We start from the raw sequence: 26,939 nt of genomic DNA on the forward strand, positions 1-26,939 counted from the left end.
TCAGGGGCAGATGGTCAGAGGGGTTAGGTGATACAACCAGAGGCAGAAGAAAGGCCACATAGGCCCAGAGAAGGAAGCCTTGGGGAAAGTGAGGATGTGGGACCCATCAGCCATACTATAGAAGGAGACATCTCCAGCCTCATAGTCCAAGAAGATCCCCACCCTGCTGTGGGGCTTGCTAAGGGAGAGGAGAGTAAGGGGAGGTGAGGGCCTGATACTTATTAGCATACAGTTCCAAGGCCCAGAATTCATTTTGAGGTGACTCTATGATTCCCCACATCCCTTCCATGATTTCACAAACCCCAAGCTCCCAGTAACTCCTGTCACTCACTTCTACCTCCCAGTAATGTCTCCCTGAAGAGAAGGACTTGTGGTCCAGCACACAAGGGTCAAGAAAAAACCTTCCAGGTTTTTCGGGGAGAACTGGCCTCGTATTTTTTCACCTCAAACTTTGGCAATCTTTAATCAGAAAGAGTTTAAAGTAGGCAGCGTTGGATCCAGAATCACATTAGCTGCATCAAGACCAACCGAAAAGAGAGAGCCAGGTCAACTCTAGCATCCCAGAGCCTTCAGTGACTGTGAAAAAGGGGAAAAAGAAGCTGACCTTAACCCATGAAGTCCCCTTTCTTCTTCCTCAAAACAGCTAGAGTGATAAGCATCTCCCCCAATGTCCTCAAGTACAGGTTTCAAAGAGCCACTGGGAGAGCTCAGAAACTTTTGCAAGTAAGAAATAATCCAGATTCCTGAAATCTGGAGGTCCCAGGTCCAGGATCCTGTCCAATCAGGAATCCCCACTTCCCACCCCATCCTCTCCTCTCCCACAGCATTTTGTACAAATCCCTCACATGTCCCTGCACTGTTATTATTTGTGTCATATTTCTCTCCTCCACTAGACTAGGACTTGAGAAAACAGAGACTATGTGTGTTCATCACTGCATTCTCATTGTCTAGTGCTGTCAGTCCCTGGCTCCCAAGTGGTGCTTAATAATATTTGTAGAGTGAAGGAATGGGGCAGGTCCTGTGGAGAGCCTTCAGTCATCCCTCTCTGTCACCTGAAGCCCCAGGGAATCATGGGGAAGGTTACAGAGCCAGAGCTTTTTGGCCAACTCTGTAGGATACCTGATCTAATCAATACCCATCTTTAACAGACTTTCTCAGAATCTCATAGCTTAGAAGAGTCATATGAGAGAAACTGTTATGTGTTCACCAATCCCTAGTCCCTGTCCTCCTGTGAACACAGCCAGCTGACATTTCCCAGCCTCCCTTGGATACCCAGGACAAGGGTACTCCTTCCTGGTGTGGCCCATGAGAAACCTTCTGCACAGTGTTTCCACCACTTTCGCCCCATCTGCTGGTGAATACACAGGAGGGTGAGGCCCTAGAAAATCTGTGTGGAGAAGAGCTCTCATCTCCCCATATGATCTGTCCTGAACCCTGAAGACATGGGGAAATACACCCTTATTATGTTCACCTAATGAGACAGGGTTGATTGTTGCAACAGTTAGCCTACCCTGACCAATACAAGCTATGAATGAAAGTCAGGTCCTTTTACAGGCTGTTTTTGTGGACAGCTTTCCCATGTGCTGGATACTGAGGACTCACAGATGCTAACACACAGTCCCTGCCCTGTCAAGGAACTCAATCCTGAGACAAACAAAGAAGCAAATAATATCACTTCAAAGAGAAAGTCTATAAAATCCTGTCAGTTCTTCCTTCTAAAGCCCCTCAAATCTGCCCTGTATTTTTTTCAGAAAACCCTTTTTAATTGATCACTTTTCTCTTAAGTACTCTTATATAGGAGTCAGTCTCTAAAGCTCAAACTATCTCTTTGGCGGTTCATCTGGAGCCCACATCCCAGAGCCAAGCCCCTCTTCACTGGATCAGGGTTTCCCTGCCTGGTAGAGCAGTAAAACCACTCTAATCCTCACTATGTCTCTGATTTTTTGTTTTCCATCAAGTTCAGCAGTCACCTTCATTTTGTCAAATCCAATTGTCAATTATCAGTTCCCAACTTACTCAAATTCTCAGTCACATTTGACATATACATTTCCTCTTCCTTGATATAATTTCTTTCCTCAGATTCTGGGTCACATACCCTCCTGGGATTTTCTTCTTATTCCATGGATTACTTTTTCTGAGTTTCCATTGCTGGATCTTCCTCTTCCCAACCTCTGAATGTACTTTGAACTTCTGTTCTTTTCTCTCTGAACACTCACCTTAAGGAATCTCCTCCAATCCCAGGATTTTAAATACCACATGTGCACACATAACTCCCAATTCTCCAGTTCAGGCATCTTCCAGGCACGCCAGACGCTTACATCCAGTTGCCTCCTTGATTCTAGTTCAAAAGAGAACTTTTAATTTCCTCCTAGAAATTCCTTATCATTCCACCCAGTTGCTTGAGCCAAAAACTCAAGCAGGACCTACCAAATGGACTTATCAGTAAGTCTTTTTCAAATCTTCCTTCAAAAGATATCTCAAATCCAACAACCATATTTCACTGTCTCTCTCAAAAGCCACTATGATATCTTGCCTGGATTCCTGCTATAGTATCCTAACTGGCTTTCTTGCATCCCATCTTCCTATAATCTATTCTCAACACAGCAGCAGCCAAAGTGATATTAAAAAACATAAATCAGATGCTGTCACTCTCCAGCTCTAAAGTCCCCAGTGGTTTCCTATCACACTTAAAATAAATCCAAAGACATCACCATGGTCTGAAACACTTTCCAGGACGTGGCCCCAGCTTATCTCTTGCACCATAACTCCTATCATCTCTAGGCCCACTCAAACTGCCCCTTCCAGGCACATGGGCCTCCTTCCAATTCCTCAAACACTTTGGATCTTTTCCACCTTGGGATCTTTGTATCTGCTCTCCACTCTGCATGGAACAGAAGAAGCTCTGGGTCTTAACATGTTGATTCCTTCCCATCCATTGTATGTTGTCTTAAATATCATTTCCTTAGAAGGACCATTCATGACCTCCCTCCTCTATTAATTATTCCTCCTTCATTATATTTTCCTGTATCTGGTAAGTTTTCTTCATGGCTTAGGAATATGAAAAGCACTTATTAATTACATATTGCATAAATGAGGTCATAACAAGAGAAAAACAGTACATTACAAAGGATTAGCTGATTCAGAGCAATTCAGGTAAAGTAGAAGATAGAGTCTAGGGCCACTTAGAGGGAAGAATTTATAGGATTGGCCAGCCGTTTAGAATGGGATGATAAAGAAAGAGGAGATTTGAGTGACTGAAGTTCTTGCTTCTGCAATTGAGTAGATAATGGTACCATTAATATAAATACCAGAGAAGGAAAAAGAGAAAGAGTGAATTGGAGAGTTTGGGAAAATATTGAATTTAACTTGGTCAGCCATGGGACAATCCCAATAGATGAATTTTAGGATTGTGGTGGAAGAAAACTTGGGAAAGAAATCAAGATATGAATGTGGGAGTATCCACATATGTGTTCCCCAAGGTGTATGTAGAGTGACATATGTGTGTCACTGTAGAGTGACAAGTGGATCCAATAACCCCTGGGGAACATGTACATTTATGAGGTAGACAGGGAAGAAGAGTCAGCATGTCTTGATTCAGAATTAATCAGGTGTGTGACCTTGAACAAGTTACTTGAAACTACTGGGCCTTTTTCACGTTAAGCAGAGGGGATCAGAGTAGATCTGTTCCAACTCTACAAAATATGAGCAGGGTAGTGTGGGACCATATGTATCCTGGTTTGTACCCCAGTGTTACCACCCCCTGGATGTATGATTTGGAGTAAGGTTTTTATTTTCTTTGTGGATTAATCTCCTTCATTGTAAATGGACATAATAATAGTAACTACCTCTTAGGGCTGTTGTGAGGATCAATAGACTTGTGTCTGGTGTATGGTAATAGCTGCTTAATAAAAGTTAGATATTTAAAAAGACAATTTACAAGATTTTACTTATCCCTCCTTTCTAGGGTTCTCTGTGGGGGAACCAACAATGAAGTGGTCTCTCTGTTCTGAGGAGAGAGGCGCTTAGGTGGACAGAGTTGCTGGGTCTCCTCTAAGATGCACATAATCCACTTGACATTGAATGTCATTTGAATGGAGGCTTTCTAGTTATATCCTTAGGCCTTTGGTTCTGAAAATGTTGAAGAGTAGAAAAATCCAAGTGGGTGGGGAGGGCTTTAAGGAGGAGAAAGATTAAAAAAAATGTCTAAACTGTTGGAAAGTAAAAGGTGCAGGTGCTGAACTGGGATGGGGCAGAACTTGGTCATGATGCTGCGTGGATCTTCCCTGGGTCTCCCTCCGTGGCCCACCCCACCAGGCCACTGTTTGGAGCTGAAAGATAGAGAAAGAACACTAAGATATTTCCTTATAGGGTTTTGGGCTTGAGATCTTAGGAATGAGATGGCCACTTGCCAGCATAGGACAGGGCTTTTCTTCAATCTGCAACAGAATAAAGAGAGGTGAGCACTCCCTGGCTAACGCCAGACATTACTTAGCCTTTTCTGTACCCTGGCTGACTTCTCTTCCTCTCCTTGGTGCCATCTTCAGTCATCTCCAGCACTTGTCTGGCTGCCTCGCCTCAGGTTCTTCACAAGGATAGCGTCCAGAGAGAGGGAGGTCAAAGCAAAAGGACTCTTCTATTTAACCTTCCTGGTTTCTGACCATGGGTTTAGACTTCACTGGGAGCTCTTTACTCATCTCTTCTCATTTCGTAAATTAGATGGCTTTGTGTCTCAGTATCTGAAAGGCAGCAACATGTGCAAACTCATGTCAAGGCTGCCATTACTTGGAACACAGCCCTGGACTCCGGACTGGATTCACCGTTCTCTTCAGAGTAATTATGGTCCACTCATGCCCTTGGTCAGGCACTTGATCCCATCTTCTCTTTCAATTTTTCCAAGACCCAGTGCAGTGTCCTGCATGCAGTAAGTGTGTGAACTGCCTGGAAATCTGTCTCTTTTATTTATTTAGCCTTAGTAGGAAGCATCTATTTCTCATGGTTAATATGTCACCTCTTGCTGCCATTAGAAACACACAGGAACACAAATTTTACCTGGGGAGCTGCTCTTGTGTTTTAGGCACTGTGGTTTATAGTCTACTAGCTCACAGTTTTTCTCTCTTCTCCGTATATTTTTATCCACGACTCATTAACCATGAAATCCAAAGCCAGTTAATTAACTACTCATTGTTTCTTCTTCTGTAGGGTGTGAATAAAACCAGTACTTGCTTCTTGAGTCATCTGGGGAGGACTTAGAACAGCACCCGTGCATATTAACCCTCCATGAATGTCACTGTCCTCCATTTTGAAAGGTTCATTCATGACCCTCGCACTTGACTCCCAAGTCTACCACCCCAGGAGACAGCATCATCAGGTGGGTGCCATGGGGTTGGGGTTTTAGCCAAAAGGTGAAGGGGAACCTCTGAAAAGTTCAACATGAGAAAATGTGTACTTTGAAGATAGCAATAGGGCAGGTGCAGAGGGAGATGGGAGGCAGGGGCACCATTTACCAGTATTCTCTGGAATGATGCCTCCAGGGATTGCAAAATGTAGCTAGTCCTTTTCGGAAAGCCAGATGGCAGGAGGCAGGAAGAGCAAGTACAAACCTGCTGCAACACTCCAGGGAACAAATGATGTGGGCTTGATGCAAGGCCCTGGCCTTGGGGTCAGAAAAGAGAGGAGTGGATTTGATTACTACTATTAATAACAGCTAATACTTATATAGAACCTACTATGAGCCTGGCATTGTTCTTCAGGCTTTACACGTATTAACAACACAAACAGGTAGATACTCTTATTTTCCACATTTTATACATGAGCAGTCCAGGGAGGTTAAATAACTCACTCAAGGTCACACAAATGGTGACTGGCTGAGCTGGGACTTGAGTCCAGGCAGTCTGGTTCCAGAGTCTGTACTCTAAGTACTAAGCTGCACTACTTTAAAGGAAGTGCAAACAGCAGGACTTGATTGTTAGTCAAATGTGGTAGATGAGAGAGAGTGAGAGGAGTTGAAAATGACTCTTGGGTGGTGTTGCTCGCTCAGATAAAGAGGGAGGGCAGGGTTGATGTGAGGTTAGTTTTGGATTCACTGACCATGAGATGCATTCAAGGCCTCTAAGGGAGGGGTCCAGTGAATACTGATCTCAGGGAGTGGGTGGGGCTGGTGCCAGCCACCGAGGGCTGGTGGGGTAGGGGTGGTCAGCTTACAGGGTAGAGCCCTGAAAACGGACTGGACCCAGTAGGGAATGTGTGTAGTATGAAAATAGAGCCCAGCACCAAAGCCTGAAGAATATCAGCAGTTATGGAGCAAGAGGGGCAAGAATTCTGAGAAGTAGCTCCCCAGGAACAGGGAAAGAACCAGGAGAGGGTCCTGGGAATAGATAAGGCAGATGCCAAATTAGGGAGAATGACCTACTCAAGGTGGTCTATGAAGAAAGGATAGAGAAATGCATATGGATTTAGTGACTGGGAGCTAAAATTGCAGGTACCATTTTTATGATGTGGTAGAGGAAGGTCAGTCATCCTGGCAGACAAGAGAGTGGAGGCCACACATGTATTCTTTTTGCTGTCACCTTGCTTGTGTGGAAGCATATTGCCCAGGGAAGGGAGGAGGAAGGAGCTGGTCAAGATGGGAGAAACTTGTGCTTGTTCTAGCTTGTTGTGTGGCTGAGGACTCCAGGGTGGCCCCCCATGGTCACCACTCTTGTAGTTCACCCCCTTGTGTAATCTCTTCCCCTTGACTGGGCTGAACCTGTGACTTGCTTCTACCCTATAAAATATGCAAAGGTGATGGGCAGTCACTTCCACAATTACACAGTTTGTACAAGAATCTGTCTTGCTAGTTGGCCCACTCTAGAAGCTCTCTCTCCTCTCTTGGATTTGAAGAAGAGAGAAGTCGTGGTGGGAGGCCCACATTGCAAGGAGCTGAAGTTGACCTCTGGGAATTGAGAGCAGCCTGCAGTCAACAGCCAAGAAGAAGTTGGGGCCCTCTGTCCTAAGAAAATTAATTCTGCCAACAACTTGAGTGAGCTTGGAAGTAGATTCTTTCCAGGTGGAGATTCTAGATGAGGTGACCACAGCTTGGCTGACACCTTGACTGCAGCCCCGGGAAACCCTGAGCAGAGGACCAGGCTCAGCAGTGCCTGGACTTCTAACCCTCAGAAACTGAAATAATCAATGTGTGCTGATTTAACCTACCAAGTTTGTGGTCATTTAGACAGCAATAGATAACTAATGCATAAGGAAGGAAAAACAGACAGTGGGATCAATGATGAAGATACAGAGGAGCAAAAATATAATTTATATCTCTAGCCCTGACCACTTGCGTGGCCTGCACACTTGGTTATCCAACTGTCTACTCTGCCTCCCCACTTGGATCCTAATAGGCTCTTCAACCTTGACATAGAGCCAAAATGGAACTTCCAATTCTGTGCACCTCCTCACCTTGCCCCCACACTCTGCTTCTCTCTCAGTTTCCCCATCTCAGTAAATGGTAAAAGACTCCATTGTTACAGTTTCTTAGGCCTAAGATCCTGCAGTCACCCTTGATCCACTACTTTATTCACACCCCACATCTAAGTCCATCAGCAAAGCCTTTTTACTCTATCTGAAAAATAAATCCAGCCCTGACCGCTTCCACTGCTCCCCTTGGTATAAGCCATTTTCTTCTCTCACCTGGATCCCTGCAGTAGCTCCCAGCTAGCTTTCAGGTTTCTATCCTGCCACCCCTCCCTACAGCCCAGTCTTGGTTTAGCATCTGAAGTAACTTCTTACAACATAAGTCAGATCCAGTCCCTCCTCTGCTCAAAACCTGTCAATGGCTCCCCTCTCAGAGGCAAAGCCAAGGCCAGATGATGGTGTTCAAGGCCAAGCCCCTCTGAAACTCTCCCCTTTGATTTTCTTGGTGATTCCCTGTCCTCTAGCCACACCAGCCTATGTCTACTCTTCACAGACGCCACACGTGCTTCTGCCTCTGGGCTTTGGCTCTGCTGTTATCTCTACTTGGAATGCTTCTCCCCCAGGTGGTCCTGTGGCTTGCTCCCATACATCATCACCACCCTATTTTAAATTGCAACTTCCAACGCAATCAATATTCCTTACTCTAATTTATTTATCTCCTTAGCACTTATCATCATATGCCACACCAAATATTTTACTATTTATTTAGTTTTCTCTCTGTCTCCCTCCACTAGAAGGTAGGTTCTTGGTGAATGGGGAAAGTCTATTTTGTTCACTTTTGTGCCCCTGGCATGTATAATAGTAACAGGCACATAGTTACTGCTCATGGATATTTATTGAGTGAATGAATGAATGAATGAATGGGCTGAGTAGAGAAGCCCTGATGGAAGCTGGAGAGTGAGGGGTCCAGGATGAGGGTAAAGAAATAGCCTCAGACAGGAGACAGGACATGCACTCTGTTGAAATCAGAGGAAACAGATCAGGAGGGGCAGGTGCAGGTGGTGGGGCAGGATGTTTGGGACCTCCCTCTGCTATCTTCTCTCTGAGGTGGGGGTTGACCCAGCACCAGAGATATGGGGAAAGTTTGTGGTGATGAGGATAACGGCTAATGTTCACTGATCACAGCTATATGCTATGTTCTGTACTGGGTCCTCTCCACACCTTGTCTCATTCCCTAACATCTGCACAGAGTGGTAGGTTTAATTAGCTGAATTGCTAGGTGAGGAAAATAGAGTCTCAGAGAGGTTAAGGAACCTGCCCCAGTTTGCCAGAGTAATAGGATAAACAGGGCCCAAGCAAGTGTGTTGAACCAGCAGCAGAAATGGGCACAGAAATGGGAAACTGAGTGATGCGTTTGGGGCACTGCAGGAGGTGTGGTCAGGCCAGTGCAGGGCAGTACATGACAAGGAGTGTCCAATGATGGGGCAGACATAGGAGGACTGGACCTCTGAGTGCCTGCAATGCAAGGATAAAACTTCTAGGGATTGGACTTTATATTTTAGGGTAGTATTTCTTCAACTTTGTTGTATAAAAAAATTTGCTTAGACGAAAACTAATTTCTAGAATACATCTGAAAATATGTCTTCAAACCTTGAGGGAAGCAATTTGAAATTTCAGCATTAAAAGTTTCAGCACTGACAGATTTTATCTGTCAGTAGGGAGTTCATTTGTCACTGATGTGACTATAAACATAGCATTTAGCTTGGAAACTGGAACCACTCAGTGATAATTGATCACAAGGATGTTAACCAGGTGATAGCGAGTCTGCTTAGGTTGTGTTTGTTTAGATTAAAGGTGACATTAAGTCTGGGGCTGGCCTGGTGGCGTAGTGGTTAAGTTTGCTCGCTCTGCTTTGGTGGCCTGGGGATCTCAGGTTTGGACCCTGGGCTCAGACCTATGCATCACTTGTCAAGCCACGCTGTGGCGGCATCCCACATATAAAATAGAGGAAGATGGGCATGGATGTTAGCCCAGGGCCAATCTTCCTCAGCAAAAAGAGGAGGATTGGCAATAGATGTTACCTCAGGGCTAATCTTTCCTACAAAAAAAAAAAATACATTAAGACAATTTTTCAAAAATATTTGAAAATTATTTTATAATTTTATTTATTTATTTTTTCCCCCAATTATCTTTTGTCCAGTAGATAGTTGTATGTCATAGGTCCTTCTAGTTGCTGTGTATGGGACACGGCCTCAGCATGGCAGGAGGAGCAGTGCGTCGGTGTGCGCCCGGGATCCGAGCCCCAGCCGCAGGCAGCAGAGTGCGCGCACTTAACTACTATGCCACGGGGCCGGCCCTGAAAATTATTTTAGAATTTACAAGTCTGCATAGCATCCTCCACCCCACTAACACAGCAGAAGACAATGGGAAGTCACAGGAGATTTGAGAGCTCAGAGGAATGTAACAAGATTTTTGTTTAAGGAAGTTTACTCTGAAACTATAGACTTTGGTCAGTACTGTAATAACTTTTTTTTTTTTTTTTTGGTGAAGGAGATTGGCCATGAGCTGACATCTGTTCCCATCTTCCTCTATTTTGTATATGGGATGCCGCCACAGCATGGCTTGATGAGCGGTGTGGAGGTCCTCACCCAGGATGCAAACCTGCGAACCTCAGGCCACTGAAGGGGAACTTGCAAACTCAACCACTGTGCCACACAGCCGGCCCTGTAACAACTTTTAAAAAGCGATGAGTTGTTTATGCTGGCTGTTTTTCAGATTTCTTGTCTGTTTCCTGATATTTATTTGAACTAAAAGTCTTAAAAGGGAAAGGACAGCAGTGGCTCTTGGAGGAAGGGAAGCAGAAACCAAAGAGGTAGAGGGGTTTGTTGGTGAAGCTGTGAAGCGAAGGGCTGTGGTAAACTGAGTCCCAGGGATCTGAGATAAAAGAAGAGAGACAAATTGGAGGAGGAGGTCCATGCTGAGAAGGGGCCCTGGGCTAAGCAGTAGAAAAGACTTGCCCTGAGGGGCAGGAGGGAAAGGAGCCCACATGGGTGGGTGATTGGATCCTTGAGGAATCAAGGGTACACAGGAGGAGGAGCAGGTTGACAGGAAAGGATATGGAGCTCAGTTTTGACACAGGTTTTAAAAATCTTTGGGGCCTCCGTGAGGTGTGAGTCAGAGGTATTGAGATTATATGGTTTAACTCCAGATGGTATAGGAGTGAGCAAGGCCTCAGAGGGAAAAATCAGGATAAAGGCACATGTTACATGAGGCTAATAAGATCTTAGATTAAAAACAAAAATTCCAGTTTACTCACCACTCACTTTCCAGGCTTTTCTCCAGCCTGAAGGAGAACAAAGAAACATCACAAGATAAGTGGCACTTGAGAAAGTCTCAAATGGTACACAGAGGAGAGGGAAGCACAAAACTTCCTGATCTCTCTTTGGAGTTTCTCTGCTAAAGGATAAGAAGTTAATTAGTACCAACCATATCAGAGGACCCAGGTCGACAGGGCAAAGGGGCCTCTGGGAGACCCCTTCCTGGGCTGTGTGTGCAGTGAGTCCTGGGAGCCATCCCAAAACGAGGAACACTAGGGCACAGTCAGGGTCACAGGTGGGGAAGGAAATGGAGCAGGGTTGATGGTAGTGAGTGAGGAAGGACTGCATTAAAAATCTCAATTAAAACATCCGCTGATCCTCTTCAACTTTGCCCTCTCCCTTTCCCTCTGTCCAACCTCCTGTTCCACAGTCTTCTTTGGACCTCACTGCCTCAGTCTTCTGATTGCTTTACCTTTAGTCTGGCACTCTCACTCTTTCTCCCAGTGAAGTTACCACATGAAACCCAGTGCACCCACCAGGAGAAGTCCCAGAAGAAGCAAGAGTGAAGTCTGAGCTGCCGCCAAAGGCAAGTCTTTCAGGAGGAGGGTGCCTGAGCTTGGCCAAAGCACCAGAAGTCTTTATTCTGCCCCCAGAGTTTATTTGCCCAAAGACAGTAACATAAAAGGGATAATATGGTTTTCTTGTTTCCTCTTGGGCTTTCCCTCATACTTACCTCACAGAGAATGATCCTTGCCCATCTGCCCTTTGTCTTTCTACTTCCCCTGTCTTCTAGTACCTCGAGTTGAGTGATATGAAATGTTTGTTCTCTGGAGTTTGTCAGAGTTGGGTGACAGGAGCAGAAGATCCTGGGTCAGAGGCTGGAGCAGAAGAGGCTAGGCATGGAGGTATACAGAAGACCCCTCTCCCTGCCTGCAGGGACGGGCTCAGTTGCAGAGACAGCAAACACTGACGCTGAGACCGGAGAAGGACAAAGCCAGTGAGGCAACAAGACACAGAAATAGGCATGTGTGTGGAAGTAGCAGAAGCCATGGTGGAGAGCTGCCCCAGGAAGGACACACAGGGGGCCTGGGAAACATAGCACCAAGTCTACGGGAACCTTCTTGACCCTGGATAAGGCTGTAGGCCGAGTAACGTTTTATAATCTTCCTTCTCAAAGTTCTAGGTTAGAGTTTAAAGCAGATAAGTTCATTCAATAAGCATGCAATAAGTGTGCCAGGTATTGTCTGAGGAGGTAGGGTGCAATAAATAGAACACAGTTCCTGCTGGCCAAAATTTCACAGCCAAGTCATTCAAACAGCAAATAATTACCATTCAGTATGTGCTGGAAATCATTCTAAGTGGTTTATATAACTGTGAACTCCTGACTCCTTACAACAATCCTAAGAGGTAGGCACTGTTACCCTCATCACCACTATCCTCATCATGCTTATTTTACAGACGCAGGAAGTGAGGCAGAATGAGATTAAAGAACTTGTCACACTTAGCGAAGAGTGACTCTTTCTAGACTTTGAAATTAGGATATTGGATCGCAGAGTCCTCTGGGGGCCAAATGGCACCAGCTATATTAATGAGGAGCACTGTGTTGGTGCTGTGATAAGGGGAGTGATGGGAGAGGCCAGGGAGACTTCTAGGAGGAGACGGCCTCTGAGGTGTGACTTGCAGAAAAAGAGAGAGACAGTGGCTGATACAGATAAAGCCCAAGTTAAAATTTGAATTTCGGATGAATAATAAACAATTTTTAACATGTTTCCCGAATATTGCATGGGAAAAATTTAAATGGGCATCCTGTATTTTTATTTGCTAAATATGGCAACACTACCCATTAGTCAGGTGTTTCCTTGTATAAAGACTGCATGTCAGGGGCTGAGGGTGTGGAGAAGATGAGACTGTAGAGCCAGATCAGGGCAGGTCACAGAAGGCCTTGTATGCCATGCTTAGCATTTTATACTTTATTCTAATGGAAAGATTTAAAAGGAGAGGGGATTAGAGGCCCAGATTAAATGTGTGCTTTATGAAAGTCTCTCTCAGGACAAGGAGGAAGGATAGTAAATGAAACAGGAAGCAGGGAAACTGTTGTAAAAGTTCCAGGGAGAAATTACAGTGACATGGACAGAGGCCAGGAGGCTGAAGAGGAGGGACAGTTCCAAGAGGTAGTAAAGAGAAGGAAATAGGGCTGGCTTCCTAGGGGTGTCACCTGTGCAGTTGCATGGAACCTTGCACTCAGAAGGGCCCCACATGTGGTTTAATGCTCTGCTGTTGCATCTTGAAATTCTTAATAATTTTATCTTTGAACTTGTGCATTTTAAAAATTAAGATACAACTGACACATAACATTATTTTAGTTTCAGGTGTACAATATAATATTTTGATATTTGTATATATTACAAAATGATCACCACAATAAGTCTAGTTAACATCCATCACCACACATAGTTACAAATTTCTTTTCCTTGTGATGAGAACCTTTATGATCCAATCTCTTAGCAACTTTCCAATATACAATACAGTATTATTAACCATAGTCACTATGCTGTACGTACCATCCCCGTGACTTATTTATTTTATAATTGGAAGTTTGTGACCTTTGACTCTTTTCGTCCATTTCACCCACCCCATAACCCCTGCCTCTGGCAACCACCAATCTGTTCTCTATATCTATGAGTTCAGGTTTTTTTTTTTTTTTTAGATTCCACATATAAATGAGGTCATACAGTTTTTTGTCTTTCTCTTTCTGATTTATTTCACTCAGCATAATGAGGTATATCCACGTTGTTGCAAATGGCAAGATTTTCTTCTTTCTCATGGCTGAATAATACTACATTGTGTATATGTATGTGTATATATACCTACACCACAGTTTCTTTATCCATTCATCCATTGATGGCCACTTAGATTGTTTCCATATCTTGTCAACTGAAAATAATGCTGCAATGAACGTGGGGGTGTATGTATATTTTCAAGTTAGTGCTTTGTGTTCTTTCGATGAATACCTGGATGTTTAATTGCTGAATCATATGGTAGTTCTATTTTTAATTTTTTCAGGCACCTTCATACCATTTTCTCTAGTGTCAGCACCAATTTACATTCCCACCAACAGTGCACAAGGGCTCCCTTTTCGGCACATCCTCATGAACACTTGATACGTCTTGTCTTCCTGATCATAGCCATTCTAACAGGTGTGAGGCAATATCTCATTGTGGTTTTGATTTGCATTTCCCTAATAATCAATGGTGTAGAGCACCTTTTCATGTACTTGTTGGCCATCTGTAGGTCTTCTTTGGAAAAATGTCTGTTCAGTTCCTTAGTCTGTTTTTAAATTGGATTGTTCGGGTTTTTGGCTATTGAGTTGTACAAGCTCCTTAAAATTTTGGATCGTAACCCCTCGTCAGGTATATGATTTGCAAATATTTTCTCCCACTCAGTATGTTGCCTTTTCACTTTGTTGATGGTTTCCTTTGCTGTGCAGAAGCTTTTCAGATCCATGTAGTCCCACTTGATTATTTTTGCTGCTGTTGCCTTTCATTTTGATGTCCAATTCAAAAAATCATCTCCAAGACCAATGGCAAGGAGCTTATTGCCTATGTTTCCTTATAGGAATTTTATGGTTTCAGGTCTTACGTTCAAGTCTTGAATCCACTTTGAGTTAATTTTTGTGTATGGTGTAAGATAATGGTCTAGTTTCATTCTTTTGCATAAAGCTGTCTGGCAAACTTGTGTTTTTTAAGTGAAATGCAATGAACCAACAGAACGTGTTCATAAGGAAAGGATATATGCCCAATACGTTTCCACTGTTCCTTGCTACTCCATTCGCATATAGTATTTGTGATGCTCCATGAGCACAGATTTCCAGTGGAACCATATGTGTGGGAATTCAGCAAAACTGAGAGTGAGTAAGCAAGTTACATCTATGACTGAGTAAATAGGGATGTTGACAGTCCCTGGAGGTCATGCTTCCCCTTTGAACCAAACCTTGCTTCAAATGCAAAAAGAAGTCAATGGAGTTCTAAGCAGCACAATACTATCATATCCTTTTGTGTGTTACTTCCCTGTATTTGCTACCATTTATGCTAAAAATGATGATATAGAAGGTAAAGAAAAGATAGAGCAACCTCTAGTTCCTTTTCCTTCCAGTCCTTCCTTGCTTATTAATGAGCCAAAGATAGTGTTGGTAGAAGGTACACATACCAAGAAGAGAAACAACAGTTGAGTTAGTTTTGTGCAGAGTTTCCACTGTTCTGGTAAGAATGGAATACATGTACAAGCTATAAAATACAAATTATGCAGGTTTAGTGATTCCACACATGAGCTAAATGTTCTTATATTAACATTTAAAACTAACATGGCACATTATAAAGATGAATAGTAAAATTCATGGTAACAATTAAAAATGCAAATGTTTCTTTACTTAGAACAATAATAACTAGGAAATAAAAGCCACTATGACAAGTCCAGAGAAAGAAAGAGAGAGACTATAGAAGAAAGAGAAAAGCTTTATATTTCAGTACTTTTAAAAGCATTTGTTCCTCCTTTTTGAACAAGGGGCCCCACATGGTCATTGTGCACCGAGCCCTGCAAATTATGCAGCCAGCCATGGATAGAAGGGCAGCTGCTAAAAGTAGAGTAGAGAGAATTAGTTTTCTGGCATGATCCCAAGGTCTTGATTGTTGACTAACATGAGCGCCACTGCTGGGTCAGTGGAGGCAGGAGGAGGAGCAGGGGGAGATAATGACGGCAGCTCAATAAATGTTGCGTTTGAGGTGCCTGTGGGACGTTTAGACAGACATACCAGATAGATGGAGAGCAAGTCCTGGGCTTGAGAGAGGATGGGTTATCCGCAGAAGGGGGACATCATGACAACGGCCAAGATCATGCAGGGAGCAGTCAGAGAGAGAGAGGAGCTCTGAGGAGAAGACCTCAGATGAAATGGGGAGCAGTGAGGAAGCCGAACCTGATGTTAGGGCAAGACTTGCCCACAGCACTCCTGGAGCAAGAAATATCATGTTTCTTAATTTTTTAAAACAAATTAAATTCTGTCCTATGATCTCATTTGAAAGATTGGCAAGAATCCCTCTATCCAGGCATTTTGCACAGCTCCATGTTCCTCTGCTGGTGGAGCAGCACTCTCGAGGTTTACACAGTTTTGCAAGCTCCTTTGGTTTCACAGTTTTGCTACCAAGCACCTTGGCTGGGAAAGGAAAAATGTCTAGGCAGCCTTCTTGCTCATTGGCCTGCCCACTTCCCTTGCTGTCCATCTTCTGTAGGCATGAGAGGTGGATTTAGAGTGATGCAAATAAAACTCAATTTTCAGAGTCCCGTCCAAGGGCCTGTCCTTAATATATATGCATAATTTTGTATATTTTCCTTAAAGTGTGTCTTAAAATTATATAAGTTTCTGGGCCTAGGAAGGCACATATTTTCCCCAGATGCTGCATAACTTACACACCAAAGCCCAACACAAACTGACAAGATCATGTGCTCTAGGCCTGAGTGTCTTGATTGCAATGTGAATGTTACAAAATTCCTCTGATGCCATTTACATCAGAGCTACCTAGGGAGGGGATACCAATCCGCGGAAAGTGAGGAAACCTTTTGAGATATGACCTCCCTGAAGGAATGTTGCTATTTCTATATATTCTGAACACGTAGGGTATTAGTATCGATTAATGTTTTGCTAGCTAGTGCAACAAATATCTTCCAAATTGTTGGAGGCTGAACACAACAGTAACTGAATTCTTGCTCACATAATTGTCAATGCAGGTGCTTCTGGCTGGCAGGCAGGTTTCATGGGTGTGACTCTTTTCATCTGTCTCCTCATCCCCAGAGCACAGAGTCCTCTGCATGTAGCCAGAAAGAAGGAAGAGAAAGTGGCCACCTCCTAAGGGCTTTGGCCCAGAGGGGCCCACTTACCTTCCACCCATATTGCATTGGTGAGAAACAGACTATGGACCCATGTGGATGCAAGGGGTGCTGGGAAATGTATTCCCTGGCTGGACAACTAATTACCAGTGGTAACTCTATATTATGGAAGGAAAAAACATGAATTTTTGTGGACAGTTCCTTTTTTCAGCCTCAGTGGAGAAAGCTGTTATTCAGATCACACATCAAGAACAAATCTCACTTTCTGATTACATTGGGAAAAACAATTAAGTGTTGCAGACAATCTCTTCTGCTTTGCTTTTGATTTTTTCTGTGAGGTTACTGTTAGCCAAAAGAGAGGTGCTCTCCATAAATATTAGTCTCAGCTCCAGGGACGGTAATTTCTAACTGACAAAGTCAAAACACTTGTAAAGGCTGCTCCAGGCTCTGCATGAAGCATATACCTTTAAACCCTATTTCTGTTTCTTTCAAAAAACTGAGGCCAATTTGTGGAATTAGAGAAATTTGACTTCAGGATATCCAGTCTCCTCTTGGTACTCAGTTTCAGATGCCCAGGGCCTGCTGACTTTGTAACCCTATCCCTTATCAGACAAGCTTCTGCAAGGCAAGGCCCTTATCTATTTCATATTTGGATATTTGAAGGAATGGAGTTAGTGCCGGAAAGACAGGGGTAGGTGCCCAAACTGTTGGCTGAATAAAAAGAGAGAGAGAGAGAAATTATCATCATTATTTACTTTAAAAACTCGTTGGCTCTACTTCTTTTCCATTGCATTTGAAGTCTTTTCTTTCCCATTGTGGAGTAAAATGCTATTTCCTTTCTTAAACGGACTTCAGGCAATAGGAAGCAGGTGGTAGTATTCTGCTGCAAGGGAGTCTTCTCATCCCCTGGATTATCCTTTATCCAAATCCTGCCCTAGAGTTAATCCTGTTTTCAACACTTTCCTTTTGGGGGAGGGAGAGTAAGATCCGTTCCTCCTCATGTTCCTTCTCCACCTTCATGCTTAGCAAGGTGATTATGCTGTCCTGATGCACAAAATGGGGAACCTCAGACACAGCCAAAATAGTTCCCCAATCAATCAGTGTCAAAGAGTTACCATTATTATAAGAAAAATAATAATGGTAATAACATTTACTCTGTACTGGGTGCGTGTGTATTACACAGGTTTCTATTGCAATCATACCTCAAAACAAACATCAAACATGTCAGGATATTATATCAACATTTACTTTTCTCTTTCATAGGTCTGTAGTGTGACTGGAGAGCAGCTGGTCTGGGGTGGGCTCCCCTGGGCTTGGCTGACTAGGGTGGATTCCAGGCTGGTGTTTGGGTTCCTGTCAACTCTAGAGGTCTCTTTATTCTGAGACCAGGATCTACAAGACATGTGCTTCTCTCAAAAGTGACAGATGGCAGAAGCAAAGGAGCCAAGGCAAACAATGAAGCATACTTAGAGCCTCTGTTTCACTGACATTCCATTGGCCAAACAAGTCACATGGCGAAGCCCAAAGTCAATGAGGAGTGGACTGCAAACACTCATGGCTGACAACAGAAGAACTGGGGACAGTGAGCCTATCCACCACAGGAGAGAGCTCTGACCACAGAGGTAACATGTGCTAAACACAGAAAACCAGAAATATACACACACACACATGCAGACAAGCCTACAGAGCATACATAATCCCACCACCAAAGGAAACACAATTTAAATACTTTTCTCCTGGTCTCCCACCATCCACCCAGATGCTCAAGCCAAAACCTAAAAGCCAAAACCTCCATCAGCAAGTCCTATCTCCAAATAAATCTTGAGTCCATTACATTCTACAAGTCTATGGTGACCACCATGGCCCAAACCTGCATTATCATCTGTTGCATAGACAACTGCAATTGTTTCCTAATTGGTCTCCTCCACACTTACTCCTGCCCCAGGCATCCAGCACAGGGCAGACACAACATGTACCCACAATATGTCAGACACAGCGTGCACCCACCACACAAAAAACACAACATGTACCCACCACATGACAGACACAACATGTACCCACAACACAGTAGGCATATGATGTACCTAACACATGGCAGACACAGTATGTGGCCACCACACAACAGCCACAGAGTTTCAGTTTCAATCTCTAATGCCATAAATATTGACAGATATAACCCAAACAAGAAAAAGCTCTTTCAGGTCCTCAATAATTTTTACCTGTCTAAAGACCAAAAGTTGGAAACTGCTGCTCTCCCCACCAAACCTGAATCTTGTGATCCACTTGGTCTAGTATTCACCTGCTCAGCTGGGACCTGAAACCTTAATCCATACGGAAAAACTGAGTACTGACTCCTTGTTTCCTTCAGGGACACCTGAACCAGGCAAGATCTAGATGTGTTCTCATCCTTCATTTTTTCATCTCAGTTCTAGGCCTGGGGAGCTTTAATTTGTGGTCCTGAAATCCTGGGGGTGGTTGGAAATGGGCCATCAGCTCCTGGGACCCCTTAGCTGTAACGGTGGGGCTTCACCATGCCAACCACTTTGGCCCTCTCCCACTGCACTGGTGCTGCTTCCTCTGTCTCTGACCTCCATTTGTGGTTTTCCCCTCACTTCTTACATCCTACTGTGTCCTGTTCTCCTCATCACTAGTTTACAATGTCTCATGTCAACTTAAAGATCAGGCTGAATGCCTCTCTCTGATGTTAAGGAAGCAGGTTTTCTGTCTGTTACTGTCTCACACATTCTTCTTGGTTGGGAGCCATGGGGCAGCACAAGTTTCCTGAGATTAGGCCTTGTCTCATGGTTACAAGCTAATGAGTTACTAAAGCAACAGCCTAATGAGGGAGAAATGTAGCTGGGGCCTGAAGAATGTGTCAAAGGGGCCTCGGGGGAAGGTTCTCTTATGTGACTAGATGGAAGAAGTGCCCATGGAAGACGCCCACCTGGTGAAGGCACTCTGTCAGGGGGAGACTCTTCTCAGGAGAGGACAGGGCCCGGTACTGGGTTCCAAACATCCCCAAGGTCCAGAAGCCATTCTGAGGAACCAGTAGGGCCTCCCCCTTCCTCTCAACACTGTCTCTACAAACCCCCACAGCCCACACTCACGTTTTCAACCTCCACCTCCCAGTAATGTCTCTCTGAAAGGAAGCTGTTCAGGCCCAGGACACAAGACCAACAGTCGAATCTCTCTGGGTTGTCAGGCACACTCTGCCTGGAGGGGCCCCGTCTCACGCTTCTCTGGTCCTTTGACAGGAAGAGCTCAAGATGAGCAGTGTCTGGGTCTAGGATCACACCAGTTGCAGAAGAAGTCTCAGGTTTAGGCCTGGGGTCCCAGGAGATTGTGTGACTCCTGCTCCCCAAAGTGGTCCAGAAAGCTGGTGGGAGATTCCCCACGTGGCAGCCTTTTCCATGAAGGCCCCTTGATCCCAGATCCCAGGCAGCTCAGAGACTGAGAATTACTGAGACTGCACTTCTATCTCTTCAGTGACAGGGGCGTTGCCTCAGGTAGATAATTGGGGCTCTAAGAAGTGTAGAAAGTTTAGCAAATGAGGTGAAATTAAAGGATCCCACTTTCTGTCAACATTATCAGATCTGCCCCCTTTTCTATTCAAGGCATATGATCTCTGGGACTCTCTTTACTTAGAAAATTTCTCACGCGGATTAAACCAGCAAAGAGGACCTATCCCTCTCCCAATGAAGCAGTTAAGGCCAATTTCTCCCTAAACAGATTCCTGGGAAGTAAAGTGTCCCTTCATTGGTCATCTGTGTTCCACTAGTGCAACCAGATGACAACCGAATTAAGTGACCAACAAGGGTACCCTCAAAGGGTAAAAAAGGAGGATGTTGTCCCCAAAAGCCAACCTGCTCCTTGGGAGGTGTGTATGGCAAAAGGTAAGGGGAACTATTTCCATCCAGTTTTGCTTTAACAGCATGGGTCTGAAGTCTGCAGCTATGACCTCTCTGGATACAGGAAATGCTTCAGACCCTGACATTCTGCAGACTCTCTCATCTGCAGTCATTATTACTTAGTCAATCTACATTTCCATTGTGTTAAAATGACTTTCTCCTTTCCCCAGGTTGATAGGTGTGACTGTGACAATTTTGAAATTCAAAACAGGAAGGAGGAAAGTTCAGATTTCTATGGTCTATTAAAGCCTGGATTCTATGGTGCTTTTTAGCAGATGGTGACAAACCTTAAAATGAAAATTGCTCATTAGGACCGGTCAAGTGGATTCCCTGCTCTCACACAGAGGTCCACTTGTATGGTAGACCTCTGTAATCATGGATTAAATTATCATAAGAAAATTTGGTGGGAACTAAGGCATGGAGTTAATTGAGAGCTGTGGGGATTCCAAGACAGAAGAACTGGGAAAAGCATTGGGAAGAATACTTACAGTGAACCAATTCCAGTCCCCTGCTGCCCCACAGCCAGCCTTGGCCCTCCTTGTTCGTGTCCTCTAATGTGTCCTGTTGGCTGGAAGTGAGGAGGAAGCTCAAGATCTGAGGGAATGTCAGACGTTCTCACCAGCATGTGAGAGGCTTCTTCTCCATCCTGCAATGGGACAGACAGAGAGGTGAGCTTCATGAGATAATGGATAACCAAGCAAAAGACAAACTGTGCCTGGAGTAGTTCATGAAGTGCTAAATTACCAAATTCCTCCTAAAGTTGCTCTGAAAAAAATAAATGGAAACGAATGCCCTCAATGGGAGAACTAAGAGAATTTGAGTTTGTATTAAATGATGAAGGACTGGCCCTTTCTATGAACACAACCATCCTTCCTCCCTCCTGGCCAGGGAATTGTCAAGATACCAGAGATGATATACGATCAGGTGGCTGGAGATTATCAGTACTGACTTAGGTTTGCTTTAGTTCAACAATATAGTGCTATATGTAACCAGGTACATGGATGCAACATTTGCAGAATGGAAGCAAGCAAGCTCTGAGGATTAATTCCTAGGACCTGAGAGATCCAAGCCCTTCCTCTGCCTCTATTCACGTTCTCTTTCTGTTTCCCAGGCTTCTAGCTGTCAGAGCTGTGTCCTTTGTGTGACAGTGAACTGTCCTCCTACTGTTTTACTTTTTATTTGATGTTCTTTCTCTTTTTCACACGTTCTTTCCCCAGTTCCTTACCTGCAATTTCTTGCTTATCGTTTCCAACCTCTTTTTCCCCTGAGAGAATCTCTTTTTCCCTGTGGAGTTTCTCCATAAAACAGATGTTCCCAGTGATGAGGAGGAGGACAGTAGGCAAGATGACAGCTGCGACCACCATCCAGGGCGATGCGCTGGGAATTAGACTTCTGAAAAGGGAGCCAGAAAAATCCCATTTAGTGAGAAAAAGGAGACTTGGGATGAGAGAGCCCCTCAGGGCTCATATCTAAAGAGCTCCCCCAGTTCCCTGCTCTGTTGGCTTCTCTCTCAGAAACCCCAGATAGAGAAAGGGTGACCCCACAGAGATGTTCAGGGTTGGGGGCCCAGGAGACAAAACAGCAGAAAACCTGGAGTCACCATGAGAAGGACCAGGGTGAATACAAGCTAACCAGCCGTGCTGGGTCACCACAGCCACCACCCTGGGACAAGCCACCATCCCTTCTTGCCTGGAATATTGCAATGCCCTCATCCTGCTTCTGCCCACACCCCCTGCAGTCTATCTTCAGCACAGCAGCCTAACTGAGATAACATCATTTCTTGACTAAAACTCTGCACTGTTTCCTATCTCACTCAGACGAAAGCCCAAGTCCATTAGTGGCCCACACCGCCTCGTGTGATCTGGACCTATTGCCTCTCTGAATTCCTCTCCTTCAGCTCACCTTTCACTCAATCCATTCCAGGCACAGCTGCCTTTTGGAGGTCCTTGAAACTGCCAGACATACTCCTGCCTCAGACCCTTTGCATATACTGTTCTTGCTACCTGGCTTGCTCTGTCCTCAAATATCTGCAAGGCTGATTCCTCACTTGCCAAACTTCTATCTTTTCCTTGAACCCTCCCCTGACCACCTTATTTATAATTACCACTCCCCCATAGCACTCCCTATCATCTCCTTGATTAATTTTTTCTACAGTACTTATCACCATCTGATATAATCCACAGTTTAATTAGTGATTTCACTCCTTGTTTTAATTACTTCATTTATTGCTCTCTGCTGCTCTAGAAAGTGAGACCCATGAGGGCAGGGATCTTCATTGTATTTTATCATGTAATATAACTTTGGTTTCTAGAGCAGTACCTTCAACATATGTGATGTTTGTTAAGTATTTGTTGAACGAATTTATGAATGTCTATAGATAGAGAATTTCCCTGCTCTGTCCCTTGGGAAATCCCCTGGGCAGGAAGGGAAGGCTTCAGCAGGCAGCCCCTCTGGGTGTAGATAGACACCCGCCCAGACCACTCTCCATGGTTTATGATTCTTCTAAAAGTTTAAATATTGCTGCAGAATAAGGACCGTAACAGGGAAAAAATGATCAGGTTTACCCTCCGAGAAGAGTCTCTTACTCACTTGTTTTGAGACTATTTGATTTTCCCCTTGTGACAAGGGAAGAGCCCTCAACTTAGCTGCAGCCTCCAGTCCTCCAGGGCCCAGGAACCTTCCACCCCATGCCCCTACCTCCCCATCCCCACCCCAGACTCCAATCTGTCTGCTGAGGATCCTGCCTCCACACAATGAGCTGCAGAGGGCAGGGAACTAACCTGGAATGAAAATCACAGTTTCCTTCTCCTGGCCAAGCAGGGAGTTGTTGATGGAGCAGGACACGTTCCTCAGAGTGGTCCCTGAGGGTCACAGCTGTGGTGACCATGAAGAGGCTGTCTGCGTCCACAGTGTAAGCCTCCTCCAGGTGGGCTTGATTTCACTATAAGGGTCCCTCCAAATCTCTTGGGGCTCTGGTACAGCCCTAGAGATATGCACTCCAGCTGGATGCCCCCCTCCTTGTGGTCCCTCATTTTAATAAGAGACTTAGCGCCCAGGCCTAAGGGAAAAGACCAGGGCTCAGATAACAATGCAGTGGTGTGTTAGCCAAAGTATCTTGCAAGATCAACTCATAATGGTGAGAGCCAAGGGAAGTGGGGAGAGAGCAAGTGTCTAGTGCCCAAAGAAACTGATTATGCATATTTCATGCATTCCTTCAGTAGCTGTTCTGTGAAGGGAGGAAGGAAGGAAAGGAGGGAGGGACAAAGGAAGGAAGGAAGAAGATAGGAAGGAGGAAAGGAACGATGAAGGGAAGGATGAAAACTTCGATGTTGGAGAACACCAGGAGACCAATATGCAAAAATATATGGTGAGCTTTCTAAGAAGAAAGGACTACGTTGCGCTTTTCTTTGTGAAGGGCCTGATGGGTCCTCAGACACATCACAATACCAAGCATCTGCCTTCTAATGAATGTTTGTTGATTGATTCATTCTGCTGGAGATTTTAATATTCTCACTTCTGTGTGGGTGTGTCCACTCTGACCTGACACCAGCAGGTTTAGGATTTCACTTGCAGCCCTGGGAGGGCTTCTCACAGCCTTGGCTTCCTGAAGCTCTAGGTTAATCTGATAAGGACAGAAAGCTGCCAGGCTGGCAGAACCTTAAGAAACAATTTATCCTCAAGACCATTATCCTAACAAACTAACACTTTTCAGGATTAGGCAGTATTCTATTTGTTGATATGAATAGTAGTTATATTGATTATAATTCATAATAATTCAGTAATCAGTACATTAATGTTTCATGAGTTTGTCTGTATGTGTATTGTATGTCACAATAAAAATGTCTAATTCTAAAACATGTTACTGAGGAAGACCCTCAGAGATCTGCAAGAAGTAAACATAAGAATAATCTGCAGGGATTCAACACCCTCCCCTGTTCAAGGCTACAGCTGAGTTCTGTGTGTGCTTGTCAAGAGGTAATGCCCACAGCTTAGCAGGGCAAACCCATTCATTTGGCCCTTGGGCAGGAGGAAGCCACCCTCCCTGTGTGAAGGGGACTCTAGACAAATATCTGCTGGTCTGCCATGGGCATGAGATTAGGAGAGAAAATTTCCACAAGAGTCACACTGTGACAAAACAGGGGAACAAAATGAAATGACACACCTGCCACCATCTGGCACATGGTGGCTTCGTTGTAGGATTTGCTTTCTCAGAAATAACAGTGGTAGATGTTTTTGTGAATTGTGATGTTGTGGATGATCAGCACCACGCTCCCCTTCTGATCTCTCCCTTCACAAACGGTGTTCTTCCTCGGTACTCCTCCATCTGCTCCTCTGGCCTCTCTCGCCCGCCCTTATACACAAGCACACGGGGTAGAACTGAGACCTGAACCACTGCACCTCCATGTCCTCAGCTCTTTTCTCAGGTGACAGGTGGCAGCATGACATGCTGATCCCTCCCACCATGGCCAGGATTGGATCAGCTGGCCCCATGGCAGTAAACTGGTCTGTTCAACAAAGGAGTAGTGTCAGACAGGGGCACCAGCATCATATATCTAAACCAGGAAAGCAAGTGCACATTCCAGGGCACAGACAGATTCTTTTTCCATTTCTAATAGATTCTTTACAGACATATTCTTTCTAAGGCCACAAGGGTTTCCTAGGCTGAGGATTCTGGGGGCCAATAGCTGTGGCCGGTCAGCAGCAATAGTTACCCAGTAGGAGTCTCTACTGAGGCTGCTGATGCTTCCTGAACAAAATACTGAGAAGCATGCACTGAGCACCCTCTGCTGACCCTGTGCTTACAGAGGTTTTCGTCCATTCCCCAATCTAGCACAGAGCCTGGTGTGTGGTATAAACTTGAGCTGTCCAATAGGGTAGCTGCTAGCTGGTCCCAGTAGAAATACACTGTAAGTGTAAAATACAATTTTGTGAGTTTAGAATAAAAAATTTTAAATATCTCATTGTTAATATTTTACATTAATTGAAATTTAAATAACAATATTTTAATTATTTGGGGTTAAACAAAATATATTATTAAAATTTATTTCATACGCTTCTTTTTTACATGTAGCTACTGAAAAATTTAAAATTGTCTGTGCAACTGCCATTTGTGGCTCTCATTGTATTTCCATGGGACATGCTGGTGTAAATTCAATGAACGTGTAGAAAAGGAAAGGACGAGTGAATACACCTTCATTACTTCTTCAGCTTGCAGTGTTTTGCAGATTGAAGTTCTGATTTTCCTTTCTGAGAAGCTGATAGGAGCTAGTGGCATGGACCCTACCTGAGACCAGTGCAAACAAGCTGAGGAAGTGGAAGAAGAGAAGGGAGCCTGGCAGGGAGAAAGGCAGGGAAGCAGCTGGTTCCCAGAAGCACCAAAGATGAGTCACCCAGGAGGGGCAGGGACCAGAGACCTAGGGGCACAGACTGGAGAAATCAGCCAAGGAGACTTGGCACCACAGTTCAGATCTAGGTCACTCTTTCCTATAACCTGTGTTGGTATCATCAGCACCCCAACTTCTCTCTTGGGCAGACTCCTGTCTCTCTGGGTTCAGGTATCTCCAGATAGGTTGATTCCTTAAACATTCCATGGAATAAGCCAACAATACAAGGATCAGCCCTCATCATATCACTTCTCTGGCCAGAGTTGAGTTTCTTCAGTTGTCACTTCATATTCTTTCATACCTGCCCTCCTATAAGTGTGCATAAGTGAGGCCATCTTGTTACATTAAATGGTCCCAGCCCTTCCGCTGTGTGACTACTCGCTGATCTGCAGGTACTCTAAAAACTTCACATGTTCTCCTGATTTATGGCCTCCCTTTATGTATGTACTCCCCAATAGCTTGATAAATGAAAACTTTGTTCTTTGAGTTTCTCTCCGGGAACAGGTTGACCACAGGTTGGAAACACACCTACAAGGTATCCATCACAGCTGACAGAAGAATGGAACAATGTGATGCCTGAAGCCCATTATGCCTGGAGACCAATATCCCTGGACCCTCTCCTCACTGCCCATTTTCCCTATATAACTGCCTCAAGATGCTGTAATCTTTGAAGATGGGTTTTTTGAGACATTAATCACCTGTCTTCTGATTTGCTGGCTAATCTAACCTAATTAAACTTCCATTCTTGTTCCCTAACTGGTTGTGATTAAATGGCTCAGATCGCGGTGAGCAGAGTGAGCCCATTGCTTGGTAACTCTCCCTTCCCTTCCTCCTTCCCAGGAATCAGGCAGTGCAACCCAAGGTAAAGGGAGTGATGGAGACCCTCCCCACTGGGAAGCTTCCCCTCTCCAGGGTAACTGTGTTTCCCCTCATCAGGTTCCCTCCCTCCACTTACTGCCCCACCCACACCCCAGAAATGTAGTGCTTCCCCTCCCTTTCCTACCTTCCAGAATTAACTTCTGTGGTTTCTTTTCTCCTCCAACACTCAAATGATGATTTTC

General features: G+C 44.5%; 1 pseudogene; it reads right to left on the reverse strand.

Annotated features, from left to right (window-relative positions):
• Positions 1-26,510, reverse strand: LOC131413355 (butyrophilin subfamily 2 member A2-like; annotated as a pseudogene).
• Between the last annotated feature and the right edge of the window lie 429 nt (positions 26,511-26,939).

The sequence above is a fragment of the Diceros bicornis genome, chromosome 14 (assembly GCF_020826845.1).
Source record: "Diceros bicornis minor isolate mBicDic1 chromosome 14, mDicBic1.mat.cur, whole genome shotgun sequence".
NCBI lineage: Eukaryota > Metazoa > Chordata > Mammalia > Perissodactyla > Rhinocerotidae > Diceros > Diceros bicornis.